General features: G+C 35.0%; 6 non-coding genes across 6 annotated transcripts; 2 read left to right on the top strand and 4 right to left on the bottom strand.

The window, feature by feature from the left end:
• Positions 1-3,512: 3,512 nt before the first annotated feature.
• Positions 3,513-3,584, bottom strand: Trnag-ucc. The gene has a single exon. It is a non-coding gene; the product is annotated as a tRNA-Gly (tRNA).
• Positions 3,585-5,693: 2,109 nt separating this feature from the next.
• Trnag-ucc lies at positions 5,694-5,765 on the bottom strand. Its single transcript has one exon. It is a non-coding gene; the product is annotated as a tRNA-Gly (tRNA).
• Positions 5,766-7,401: 1,636 nt separating this feature from the next.
• Positions 7,402-7,473, bottom strand: Trnag-ucc. Its single transcript has one exon. It is a non-coding gene; the product is annotated as a tRNA-Gly (tRNA).
• A 2,937-nt stretch (positions 7,474-10,410) lies between these two features.
• On the top strand, positions 10,411-10,482 carry Trnag-ucc. The gene has a single exon. It is a non-coding gene; the product is annotated as a tRNA-Gly (tRNA).
• Positions 10,483-12,573: 2,091 nt separating this feature from the next.
• On the bottom strand, positions 12,574-12,645 carry Trnag-ucc. The gene has a single exon. It is a non-coding gene; the product is annotated as a tRNA-Gly (tRNA).
• A 2,259-nt stretch (positions 12,646-14,904) lies between these two features.
• On the top strand, positions 14,905-14,976 carry Trnag-ucc. The gene has a single exon. It is a non-coding gene; the product is annotated as a tRNA-Gly (tRNA).
• The last annotated feature ends 36 nt before the right edge of the window (positions 14,977-15,012 follow it).

Here is a 15,012-nt window from a genome sequence, read left to right on the forward strand (position 1 = left end):
AGTACCGTCTCATACAGGGTCATAACGAACCCCGGATATCTAAATAACTCAGCAGCATCCATCACCAGTTAGATATCTGAAAAGAATGGACAAAGGCTACACACGTTATCAGCACTTTAAAACAACCCTGTTATACAAATATACAATGAAAGTCATTTGTATTCGGTAAATCTCTTAGACTGAACATGCAAATAGAACCGTTCAGTATGAATATCTAGAACAATTGATAAGTATAAAGGCCATATAGGAAACAGCATTATACAGTTGGTTCATCTAACAATCTTCAATGGTCCTATGGCCAAATGTGTGGAGTTTTAGTCCTCTAGAATACAGTGTCACATGTCAATTCTTTCCGAACAATACCACGTTTAGAATACATACCTAATGTTTGGTATTATTTCAAAATTGTTTGATATCCAGTTTTTTGTAAGTTTTTTTTCTGGATTTCCACACGTTTGGTCCCTTATGTTTCCAACGACTCGTCGAACAACTATACAATTCTCCTTCAAAGTCAAATTTTGGGAAATGCACAAAATAACACAAGCAGATGATGACTATGTTGCGCGAAAGGGACGATCGACCTACGTACTGTTAGATTATTCATTATAAAGCTCCTACTAATGAATGTATCTTTAATAAAGTCTAATGTATCATGTCTTGTCAATAAAAATGATTCTTGTTAGGTTGAGCATCACCTTACTCACCGGGTGATACCGGAAGTTACGAATCCGACGGGGAGTATATACAAATCCGACGGGGAGTATATACAAATCCGACGGGTACAATGTAGTATCTACCCGAAGGGCGTAAGGACATGGCTGGGGTATGTTTTATAGTGATACATGGCATTTTAACATACTCTCGGAAATATGATGATACCCACGGAATTCTACGCTATTTCATTGATACACATCAGTAATTCGTTAATCTCCATAAACCTGCCGTGTTTGATTGATGCTCAATATTATCCGGCTGCCGTACTGTCAAACGACGAATTTGCTGTGATTTTTGTCAAAAATATCCAATAATCGCGATCAAAACACGATGGACAGAGTTTTGGCATTAAACATTGACTATAATCAACTATTAGTAATCAACAATTCGTTTGGATTACAGCTATAAAGTACCTTAATTGGCTAATTAAAATGGCATGAAAAAATCCGACGGGAAAATCTCTCCAATATCTTAATCCGACGGGGAATATCAGTACACAAAGTCGCGACTGTGTGATACTTAAGCATTGAACTGCTTTCATTTGGAAGTTATGGGCTGATGAATGCCAACTGGACAAAGGCAAATTTAATGAAGTGCGCTATCGCATCATGTTGAATTTGTCTTTACCCAGTTGGCATTCATCAGCCCATAACTTCCATATGAAAGCAGTTTAATGCTTATATTTACATTTGACAACGACTTTTAAAGACTATATCCAGGAATTATGAATTAAGACAGAGCAGCCTTTTCAACAGCTATCTTTCGTTATCGCCGACGTTACAATTATGACGTCACTATAGTAATGACGTCATAATAAAGATTTTGAAGTTATGGACTCGTTACCTTCAAGTGAGCTTGGTAAAGTTATATAGTTGGTCTGCAGTGTACAGTGTACAGTGTGTGTATTGCGCCAAACGCGTGTTCGGGGCTCAATTTCAAAATGTAATACGTCTATCTGAAAACTGAATGGGTCCAGTTGCTATCGATCTTATGAAGCTCAATTCCACTTATGATATTGTTCAGAATTAGCGAAACTGCCAATAAACTGAAAAACAACAACTGTATACTGTATAACTGTATACTACAATTTGATGAATAACGCTCCACGGAGCATGGGCATCTAACAGAAAATGTTTCTAACCTCCTCCGTAAGCCAAGTGAAATAATTTAAATCATTTTCGAGCTATTGTTGATCAAATATAGAATATCAATTTATGTAATCCATTACCAATGAATTTTGAAGTAGAGACTTAAATAATGTCAACACTTATTTCCTTTAATTTTCAGGAGTATGCCAACACGTAAAAAGAGTTCGTTGTGGCTTCACGCGCCCAAAAAAAAGGGTTAATTCCAATTTCGTTAACTCCAAAACTTTTATTACGCCTACAAAAAATACGCCTAAACGTCAACGGGTAGGAAGTCCCTGGATAAAATGCAAAATACCATAATCTTCCGATAACTGGGTAAATCTAGAATTATCTAGAATTGAAATTATGTGTCATATTGATTACAAATATTTGATATCTGAATGAAAATCAAATGAAAGCCCTTGTACTGATATTCCCCGTCGGAATCAGATATTGGAGAGAGATTTTCCCCGTCGAAATTTTTCGTGCCATTTTAATTAGCCAATTAAGGTACTTTATAGCTGTAATCCAAACGAATTGTTGATTACTAATAGTTTATTATAGTCAAGGTTTAATGCCAAAACTCTGTCCATCGTGTTTTGATCGCGATTATTGGATATGTTTGACAAAAATCACAGCAAATTCGTCGTTTGACAGTAGGGCAGCCGGATAATATTGAGCATCAATCCAACACGGCAAGTTTATGAGATTAACGAATTACTGATATGTATAAATGAAATAGCGTAGAATTCCGTGGGTATCATCATATTTCCGAGAGTATGTTAAAATGCTATGTATCACTATAAAACATGCCCTACTCATGTCCGTACGCCCTTCGGGTAGTACTCCCCGTCGGATTCGTAACTTCCGGTATAACCCGGTGTTACTGACAATCAGTACCACAACTCGAGATGAAACTGTCGGCAATCTTTTGCGATATGACAATTTTGATGGAAGGGGTTTTTAACAGACTATGGCTAGTATTGTAGAAAAAATCCTGATTTTTCACTCCATCTGCTTTATATATAATTATGTACCTGTGTAAATAGGATGTAATGAAGAGTCACTCACGATAAACATATATAAATTTGATAGCCATTGAATGACTAGACTGAAACATGTTTAAACGCCAAACTTCTGAAGTCCGTCTGAAGAAAAACAAATACAGTTTGTTTTGTACTCATCATCATTTGATACTTTACTATCGAAGTCTTTTGCTGTTTTTATCTCAAATTTCATCAATCAACATCTCTTCTTTTTTGCCAAAACATTTTTTATGGAATTCACATTGGATTTGATTGCTTTTCACTTTAAGTCGGTCTATTTTGCATCATTAAATGTTGAGGATTAAATGTGAAAATCCAGCTTTAAATGTGTTATTTTCTATTATATTGTAATAATTCTAAATGAAAACCCGACGGGGCATGTGTAAGATTTGTTTTTGATTTCAGCTACAGTATACTACTACTGACCATTGAGGTAGTTTACTAAATATCAGTTATTGACATTATTAAACGTAAAGAAATATGAGTTATTGACATTATTGAACGTGAACAAATATTAGTTATTGACATTATTGAACGTAAACAAATATCAGTTATTGGCATTATTGAATATGTGCTTAATACTGCACCATTAAAACACATATATATCAAAACAAAATATAAAAAGTGCGTCGGCCGGGAGTTGAACCCGGATCGACTGCTTGGAAGGCAACCATGCTGACCGTTACACCACCGACGCTGTATGTATTTAATTACAAGTTAGCCAAGGTAACACCCACATTTGTCCTTTATATCTTGTTCCCTTTTGATTTTTTTCCAACTTCAAAATAAGGATTTTAAATGAAATAAGAAATTCTGTCAAATAGTTTTAAAAAAGAAACTCCATTTCAACAATTTTTCCGATCATACGTCAGCAAACAGCTTTTCTCCACGTCAAAAAATATAGGTGCACATTTTGCCCTAGGCTACAGTATCATACCATATGTTAGATCAACACTGCTAACGTTTCCTTTCTTTCTCAAGGTAATTACACAAAGCCTTAAATTCATTTTATTTTACCGAATTCTAATATATGTAGCCTTACCAAACTATATAAAATCGCAGTTCAATTTCGGGAAACATACAAAGGAAATGAAAATTGTGTTCTTTTCAAGGCATATCAAATTGTGTTGCCAAAGATAAGTGCTGCAACCTTATAAAGCATGTGTCCGTTAAATGTTGACAAGCACTACAGTGTGATTACAGTTATCACGATCGTGTCCACAAACACAATATCCGGAATGTAAGTATATTTTGACGTTTAAATTGTAATGTGTTATATAACACAATCCGTAGTGATTAAAAGATAATATATTCATGGCATAATATTGAATAAAATGTTGATATTCTGAGACCTTGCAACCTTTTCTAGTACCGTCTCATACAGGGTCATAACAAACCCCGGATATATAAATAACTCAGCAGCATCCATCACCAGTTAGATATCTGAAAAGAATGGACAAAAGATTACACACGTTATCAGCACTTTAAAACAACCCTGTTATACAAAATATACAATGAAAGTCATTTGTATTCGGTAAATCTCTTAGACTGAACATGCAAATAGAACCGTTCAGTATGAATATCTAGAACAATTGATAAGTATAAAGGCCATATAGGAAACAGCATTATACAGTTGGTTCATCTAACGATCTTCAATGATCCTATGGCCAAATGTGTGGAGTTTTAGTCCTCTAGAATACAGTGTCACATGTCAATTCTTTCCGAAAAATACCACGTTTAGAATACATACCTAATGTTTGGTATTATTTCAAAATTGTTTGATATCCAGTTTTTTGTAAGTTTTTTTCTGGATTTCCACACGTTTGGTCCCTTATGTTTCCAACGACTCGTTGAAGAACTATACAATTCTCCTTCAAAGTCAAATTTTGGGAAATGCAAAAAATAACACAAGCAGATGATGACTATGTTACGCGAAAGGGACGATCGACGTACGTACTGTTAGGTTATTCATTATAAAGCTCCTACTAATGAATGTATCTTTAATAAAGTCTAATGTATCATGTCTTGTCAATAGAAATGATTCTTGTTAGGTTAAGCATCACCTTACTGACAATCAGTACCACAACTCGAGATGAAACTGTCGGCAATCTTTTGCGAGATGACAATTTTGATGGAAGGGGTTTTTAACAGACTATGGCTAGTATTGTAAGAAAAATCCCGATTTTTCACTCCATCTGCTTTATATATAATTATGTATCTGTGTAAATAGGATGTTATAATGAGTCACTCACGATAAACATATATAAATTTGATAACCGTTGCATGACTAGACTGAAACATGTTTAAACGCCAAACTTCTGACAGTCCGTCTGAAGAAAAAAAAATACAGTTTGTTTTGTACTCATCATCATTCGATACTTTACTATCGAAGTCTTTTGTTGTTTTTATCTCAAATTTCATAAATCAACATCTCTTCTTTTTGGCCAAAACAATTTTTATGGAATTCACATTGAATTTGATTGCTATTCACTTTAAGTCGGTCTATTTTGCATCATTAAATGTTGAGGATTGAATGTGAAAATCCAGCTTTACATGTGTTATTTTCTATTATATTGTACTAATTCTGAATGCAAACCCGACGGGGCATGTGTAAGATTTGTTTTTGACTTCAGCTACAGTATACTACTACTGACCATTTAGGTAGTTTACTAAATATCAGTTATTGACATTATTGAACGTAAACAAATATCAGTTATTGACATTATTGAACGTAAACAAATATTTGAATATGTGCTTAATACTGCACCATTCAAAACAGATCAATATGATAACAAAATATAAAAAGTGCGTCGGCCGGGAGTTGAACCCGGATCGACTGCTTGGAAGGCAACCATGCTGACCGTTACACCACCGACGCTCTATATATGTATTTAATTACAAGTTAGCCTAGGTAACACCCACATTTGTCCTTTATATCTTGTTCCCTTTTTGATTTGGTTTCCAACTTCAAAATAAGGATTTTAAATGTAATAAGAAAATTCTGTCAAATTGTTTTAAAAAAGAAACTCCATTTCAACAATTTTTCCGATCATGCGCCAGCAAACAGCTTTTCTCCACGTCAAAAAATATAGGTGCACATTTTGCCTTAGGCTACACGTATCATACCATATGTTACGATCAACACTGCTAACGTTTCCTTTCTTTCTCAAGGTAATTACACAAAGCCTTAAATGCATTTTATTTACCGAATTCTAATACATGTAGCCTTACCAAACTATATAAAATCGCAGTTCAATTTCGGTAAACATACAAAGGAAATTAAAATTGTGTTCTTTTCAATCCATATCAAATTGTGTTGCCAAAGATAAGTGCTGCAACCTTATAAATCATGTGTCCGTTAAATGTTGACAAGCAATACAGTGTGATTACAGTTATCACGATCGTGTCCACAAAAACAATTTCGGGAATGTAAGTATATTTTGACATTTAAATTGTAATTATGTCTTATAAACACAATCCGTAGTGATTAAAAGATAATATATCATGGCATAATATTGAATAAAATGTTGATATTCTGAGACCTTGCAACCTTTTCTAGTACCGTCTCATACAGGAGGGTTTCTTTCTTCGAGTTGCGAGTTGCAAAATGCGAGTTGCGAGTTGCGAGTTGCAAAATGCAACTCAGTTGCAAATTCGAGTTGCGAGTTATGTTTGGTATTATTTCAAAATTGTTTGATATCCAGTTTTTTGTAAGTTTTTTCTGGATTTCCACACGTTTTGTCCCTTATTTTTCCAACGACTCGTTGAAGAACTATACAATTCTCCTTCAAAGTCAAATTTTCGGAAAAGCAAAAATAACACAAGCAGATGATGACTATATTGCGCAAAAGGGGCGACCGACGTAGTGGTGTTAGGTAATTCATTATAAAGCTCCTACTAATGAATGTATGTAATAAAGTCTAATGTATCATGTCTTGTCAATAGAAATGATTCTTGTTCGGTTAAGCATCACCTTACTGACAATCAGTACCACAACTCGAGATGAAACTGTCGGCAATCTTTTGCGAGATGACAATTTTGATAGAGGGGCTTTTTAACAGACTATGGCTAGTATTGTAAGAAAATCCTCAGATTTTTCACTCCATCTGCTTTATATATAATTATGTACATGTGTAAATAGGATGTAATGAAGTCACTCACGATAAACATACAGGCAAACCTGCTCTAACGGCCATCTTGAATAAGCGGCCACCTCCGTTAAGCGACCAGTCTGTGGTCTTCCCGATGGAAAACACTATATAATGAACCTTAAATAAGCAGTTACCTGTCTAACGCGGCCAACGGCAACAAAAATCTGTCCGAGTCTTTGTGTCGTCCTGTATTAAGCGGCCATTTTGTATATAAATTTGATAACCATTGAATGAATAGACTGAAACATGTTTAAACGCCAAACTTCTGAGTCCGTCTGAAGTTATCATCATTTGATACTTTTCTATATATGTGTGCTTAATACTGCGCCATTAAAACACAATACCAAAACAAAATATAAAAAGTGCGTCGGCCGGGAGTTGAACCCGGATCGACTGCTTGGAAGGCAACCATGCTGACCGTTACACCACCGACGCTATACGTATTATCTAACAACTTAGACATCATAATACCCAAAGTTGTCGTATGTATCTTGTTACCTATTTGACTGTTTCCACATCCAACACAAGAATTATTAATGTAATTCGAATTTCTGTCAAATTGTTTTAAAAAGAAATTCCATTTCAGCAATATTATTCGATCATACGACAGGCAACCGATTTTCGCCACGTCGAAAAATATTTGTGTACGTATTGCCTTAGGCTACATGTATCATACCATACATGTGTGTTACGATCAACACTGCTCGTGTTTCCTTTCCGTCTCGATGTGCTTACAAGGTATACTGAATAGTTTAATCCAACAATAATATTTATCAAATGTAATGACGAAGTATAATATCAATGAAAACCTTATAGATATTCTTTTATGAGGTGATCAATCGCTAAACACTAAGGAAAATGAAGAAATATTCATTTCTGTTCAGAATTTCATTTGTAACAGTAAGTGATTTTAATAATGTCTACATCTTGATTAGTTTTCAAACCCCACTGAGGCTATATCAATTTTTCCAGAATTTAAAGTATCGAATATGTAATCAACTATTTTGTTGAGAAGTTAATTTGTCCATCTCATTATTGTGTGTAACTGTCCATGATTTAATGCTGTAATCATATTTTAGGAAAGGAATTAGTATAAGCTTTTAGCTTGTTTTCCAATCCTATATGTATACATGTATATGAATTGTTAAGTTAATTAGTATCAAGAAAAATATCAGCGATACTTAGCCATGTTGATAAGGGTTGTCGGATAGTAGTAAATGGCCTGATGTGATATTGTTTCGCATTTTTAATAATTTCAAACTGTGAAATATCTATAATATATAACGTTGTTGTACTATAGCTGTCTTCTGTAAATCTAGTTGATGAAAATGGTATATGGTATGTTAAAACTGATTAAATAGTAACGAAATGAGATGAACTCAAATTTTGTTTAAAATACAGGTAAAACACATGTAATGTCGGAGAATACAGGTAAAATCCAGGTAAGGTATACACGAAGCAGGCTATAATGACTGTCACAACATACCTACCCCTATGTTATTTTTAAAAAGTTGGAGAAGGAGAACACACCGCTTACACATAGGCTTTAAATTCATTTCATTTGACCGAATTTTAATAGCTTCACCAAACTACATAAAGCGGCAGTTCTATTTCGTAAAACATACAATGGAAATGAAAATTGCATTCTTTTCATATTAATCGTATTGCCAAATGTAATGTACAGTGTGATTGTATCAAGGCGTGTCCACAAACATAATACGGGGACTGTAAAGACAATTTTGAGTTGCGTGGCGTAATGTGTTTGAGGAACATTATTTCTTCGTCGATGCTTGGATTCAAACGAGTGTGAATTTTCAGAAGACCTAACCAAAATTTAACGAATGTTCATGTAAAGCATGAGAGACACACAAACCCGTAGTAATTAAATTACAATATACCCATGCCAAAATATTAAATAGATGTATATAATTTGAAATATTGCAACCTTTCGTTAGTAGCCTGTCATGCAGGGTCATGACATACCCCGGGTACATAAACAACATACCTCCAGCAGCAGTGGTCATAGCAAGCTATCTAAAAAGATTGGACAAAGAATATACACGTTATCAACATTTTAAAACATTCAAATATACAATTAAGATAATTCGAACTTCTATAAGGTACAATGTACTGTCATGGTCCAAGAAATCCAACAGCGGAGTTCAGGAGAATATCACTTGCAAATAGAACCTTCGAATGAAAACAATGGAAAACGACATCATACAGCTGTTTTAAAAGTGCTGTCTTGCTTGTCGTTTGTATAATCCCTCAGAAAGTATAACAATGCTAATAGTCCAAGGTACAAAACATTTTTCTGGCTCTCCTAGGACCCTTTTGGAAACTCTACTGCAAATTATGGAAAGTGAACTGTTATGAAATAATGTCATGTGTTAAAAGCATATATTCTGCTGTGACATTTTTTTTCGAAAGAATTGAGGTTTGACGTCAAGCTGTGCGATATTATCGGAGAGTAAACTTTGTGGTCATCACATCAGGGACGAATGGTAGAAGGACTTATCAGCTGTATGATGTCGTTTTCCATTGTTTATATTCGAAGGTTTATTTGCAAGTGATATTCTCCTGAATTCCGGGGTATGCCATGACCATGCATGACAGGGTATTAACGAAAGGTTGCAATATTTCAAGATATCTACATCTTTTGAATATTTTCGCATGGGTATATTGTAATCTAATGACTACGGGTTAGTGTCTCTCTCATGCTTTATATGAACACTCGTTAAGTTTAGTTTAGGCCTTCTGAAATGTAACACTCGTTTGAATCCAAGCATCGACGAAGAAGATGTTCCTCAAACACATTACCCCCGGCAACTCAAAGTTTTCTTTACCGTCCATGTATTATGTTTGTGGACACGCCTTGATCTAATCACACTGTACATTCTTGTCAACGTTTGACGGACGCATTACAACACTTACCTTTGGCAACACGCTTAATATGAAAAGAACACAATTTTCATTTCAATTGTATGTTTTACGAAATAGAACTGTCGCTTCATGTAGCTTGGTGAAGCTATTAATATTTGGTCAAATGAAATGAATTTAAAGCCTATGTGTAAGAACCTCGAGATTGGAAGGAAACACGAGCACTGTTGATCGTAACATATGGTATGATACATGTAGCCTAAGGCAAAATGTGCACAAATATTTTTCGACGTGGCGAAAATCTGTTGCCTGTCGTATGATCGGAAAATATTGTTGAATTGGGATTTCTTTTTATAACAAATTGACAAAATTTCGTATTACATTTGAAATCCTTATATTGGATGTGGAAACAATAAAATAGATTACAAGATACTAAGGACAAAGGTAGATGTCACCTCGTCTAAGTTATAAAGCAATACTTAAGTTATCATAGCGTCGGTGGTGTAACGGTCAGCATGGTTGCCTTCCAAGCAGTCGATCCGGGTTCAACTCCCGGCCGACGCACTGTTTTTTTTCTTTTATCTGTTATTTTATTATCATTAATGCATCAAGTGATTTAAGTGTTTTCCGTTTAAAATATCTAAATACCGACATGTGTACATTGCGATTGCAGTACTACTTGGAAGTCAAACCCCGGGTAAGTCACAATGTCTAAGCAGTGTTAGGGTGGTGCCAATGAAACTACTAGAGAATATCAAAAAGCATCAAACATGTCAGACCTCATACCGCAGAAGGACATACAAATGTAGAATATATGCAAATCAGATCACAATGTCGATCGTAAACTGTTAAAGTTTTTAACAATCTGCAGTTCTCATGTGAGCACCGTTGATCATGGTTTTAGGACGTTGCTATCTAGAAATGGTGAATTAAAAATTTTGAAATGGAAATCATCACTTATCATACAGCTTATATTAGTTTCTAGCTGTCTCTAATGGTTACGAGTTATGCGTCTGATGCTGGAGAGTCTGAAGTGTCCTTGATTTCAAGTTCTACAGGGTATATATGATCGACGTGGTCAAAGATTTTGATAGTAATATAAAGTAGAGCCAAAATTAACAGATGTATATTTTTTGAAATCTTGCAACCTTTCGATAGAAACTTGCCATGAAGAGTCATGACATACCCCGGGTACATAAACAACATAGCTCAAACAGAAGTGATCACCAGCAAGCTAGCTAAAAAGATTGAACAAGAATATGCACGTTATCAACACTTTAAAACATTTGAATGTACAATTCAGATAATTGGAATTTCTATAAGGTACTGCCATGGACTTGGAAACCTACCAGCGGAGTTCAGGAGAAAACCACGTGCAATGGAACATTTCAGTATGAACAATGGAAAACGGCATCATACAGCTGATTAGTCCTTCTAACCCTCTTCAATGGTGTGATGGCGACAGGGTTTACTCTCCGATAATATAGCACGGCTTGACGTCAAATCTCAATTCTTTCGACAAAAAAGAAAGAAAGAGAAAATGACACAGGTTAAGAATATAAACTTTTAATACATAACATTATTTTAAAGCAGTTCACTATCCAAAATATTCAGGCAAGTTTCCAAAAAGGTCAACGGAAAGCCAGACAAATGTTTTGTATCGGGGAATATTATTGTTGTTATACTTGTATGAAAGATTGTACAAAAGACACGCAAGACATAAGCACCTTTCAGAAAAAAAAACAAAAACAAAACAAAAACAAAAAAAACTAAACAACAAAACAAAAAAGGATAACGACGTAATAACAAAACCATAATTCAAACTAAAAATTAATAATATATACTTGCGTGGAAACTCCTGAACAGTACAGGGAGAATACGACCATATGTTCCGACAGAGGAAGCGTCTCCTGCTTCATCGGCAACACCACACGACACCCGCCATACACATCTAGGTAAATTACAGTGTAGGTCACAATGTCAAAGGAGAGATAGGGTCGTGATAATGGAATCACTAGGCATGTCAACAAACATCAAACATGTCTGACTTCATATCGCTAGATGAAATAGACTATCTCCAAATAAGATCGTGATGTCGATCGTAAAACATTCCAATAGTTTCCAACAATCCGCAACTCTCATGTAAATACCGTAAATCATGGTTTCAGGGATGTTGCTATCTAGAAATGGTGAATTAAAAATTTGGAAATTAAAATCATCACTTATCATACAGCTTATATTAGTTTCTGGTTGTCTCTAATGGTTACGTTGTAAGTAAATATCGAGTTATGCGTCTGATGCTGGAGAGTATGTAGTGTCCTTGATTTCAAGTTCTACAGGGTATATCTGATCGACGTGGTCAATAAAGGTTATGATAGTTATATATATTAGAGTCAAATTGAATAAATCAGAAAAAAATAGATATCACAAATCTACTTTAACGGAACTATTGACAAATGTTTCTTTTGTAAAATCTATTGTATCATATCTTAAAAATGAGTCTTGTTTGGTTAAAATCACACTACTACCAAGTATTACTGCAATCGCGAGATATAATTGTCGGTATTTAGATATTTCAAACGGAAAACACTTAAATGACTTGATTCATAAATAATAATTTGTTAATTATAATAACAGATAAAAGAAAAATTACAGTGCGTCGGCCGGGAGTTGAACCCGGATCGACTGCTTGGAAGGCAACCATGCTGACCGTTACACCACCGACGCTATGATAACTTAAGTATTGCCTTACAACTTAGACGAGGTGACATCTACCTTTGTCCTTGGTATCTTGTAATTAATTTATTTTTTCCACATCCAAAATAAGGATTTCAAATGTAACACGAAATTTTGTCAATTTGTTATAAAAAGAAATCCCAATTCAACAATATTTTCCGATCATACGACAGGCAATAGATTTTCGCCACGTCGAAAAATATTGGTGCACATTTTGCCTTAGGCTACATGTACATTTTATGTATCATACCATATGTTACGATCAACAGTGCTCGTGTTTCCTTGCCATCTCGATGTTCTTACACATAAGCTTTAAATTCATTGCATTTGACCAAATATTAATAGCTTCACCAAGCTACATGAAGCGGCAGTTCTATTTCGTAAAACATACAATGGAAATGAAAATTGTATTCTTTTCATATTAATCGTGTTGCCAAAGGTAAGTGTTGCAAAGCGTCCGTCAAACGTTGACAAGATGTACAGTGTGATTAGATCAAGGCGTGTCCACAAACATAATACAGGAACTGTAAAGAAAACTTTGAGTTGCGAGGGGTTATGTGTTTTGGGAACATTGTTTTTCTTTGGCGATGCTTGGATTCAAACGTGCGAGAAATTTCAGAAGATCTAAACTTAACGAATGTTCATGTAAAGCATGAGAGACACACAAACCCGTAGTAATTAAATTACAATATACCCATGCCAAAATATTAAATAGATGTATATAATTTGAAATATTGCAACCTTTCGTTAGTAGCCTGTCATGCAGGGTCATGACATACCCCGGGTACATAAACAACATACCTCCAGCAGCAGTGGTCATAGCAAGCTATCTAAAAAGATTGGGCAAAGAATATACACGTTATCAACACTTTAAAACATTCAAATATACAATTAAGATAATTCGAACTTCTATAAGGTACAATGTACTGTCATGGTCCAAGAAATCCAACAGCGGAGTTCAGGAGAATATCACTTGCAAATAGAACCTTCGAATGAAAACAATGGAAAACGACATCATACATCTGTTTTAAAAGATCCCTCAGAAAGTATAACAATGCTAATAGTCCAAGGTACAAAACATTTTTCTGGCTCTCCTAGGACCCTTTTGGAAACTCTACTGCAAATTATGGAAAGTGAAACTTGCAAATAGAACCTTCGAATGAAAACAATGGAAAACGACATCATACATCTGTTTTAAAAGATCCCTCAGAAAGTATAACAATGCTAATAGTCCAAGGTACAAAACATTTTTCTGGCTCTCCTAGGACCCTTTTGGAAACTCTACTGCAAATTATGGAAAGTGAACTGTTATGAAATAATGTCATGTGTTAAAAGCATATATTCTGCTGTGACATTTTTTTTCGAAAGAATTGAGGTTTGACGTCAAGCTGTGCGATATTATCGGAGAGTAAACTTTGTGGTCATCACATCAGGGACGAATGGTAGAAGGACTTATCAGCTGTATGATGTCGTTTTCCATTGTTTATATTCGAAGGTTTATTTGCAAGTGATATTCTCCTGAATTCCGGGGTATGCCATGACCATGCATGACAGGGTATTAACGAAAGGTTGCAATATTTCAAGATATCTACATCTTTTGAATATTTTCGCATGGGTATATTGTAATCTAATGACTACGGGTTAGTGTCTCTCTCATGCTTTATATGAACACTCGTTAAGTTTAGTTTAGGCCTTCTGAAATGTAACACTCGTTTGAATCCAAGCATCGACGAAGAAGATGTTCCTCAAACACATTACCCCCGGCAACTCAAAGTTTTCTTTACCGTCCATGTATTATGTTTGTGGACACGCCTTGATCTAATCACACTGTACATTCTTGTCAACGTTTGACGGACGCATTACAACACTTACCTTTGGCAACACGCTTAATATGAAAAGAACACAATTTTCATTTCAATTGTATGTTTTACGAAATAGAACTGCCGCTTCATGTAGCTTGGTGAAGCTATTAATATTTGGTCAAATGAAATGAATTTAAAGCCTATGTGTAGGAACCTCGAGATTGGAAGGAAACACGAACACTGTTGATCGTAACATATGGTATGATACATGTAGCCTAAGGCAAAATGTGCACAAATATTTTTCGACGTGGCGAAAATCTGTTGCCTGTCGTATGATCGGAAAATATTGTTGAATTGGGATTTCTTTTTATAACAAATTGACAAAATTTCGTATTACATTTGAAATCCTTATATTGGATGTGGAAACAATAAAACTTAAGTTATCATAGCGTCGGTGGTGTAACGGTCAGCATGGTTGCCTTCCAAGCAGTCGATCCGGGTTCAACTCCCGGCCGACGCACTGTTTTTTTCTTTTATCTCTTATTTTATTATCATT

The sequence above is a fragment of the Pecten maximus genome, chromosome 11 (assembly GCF_902652985.1).
Source record: "Pecten maximus chromosome 11, xPecMax1.1, whole genome shotgun sequence".
Classification (NCBI taxonomy): domain Eukaryota; kingdom Metazoa; phylum Mollusca; class Bivalvia; order Pectinida; family Pectinidae; genus Pecten; species Pecten maximus.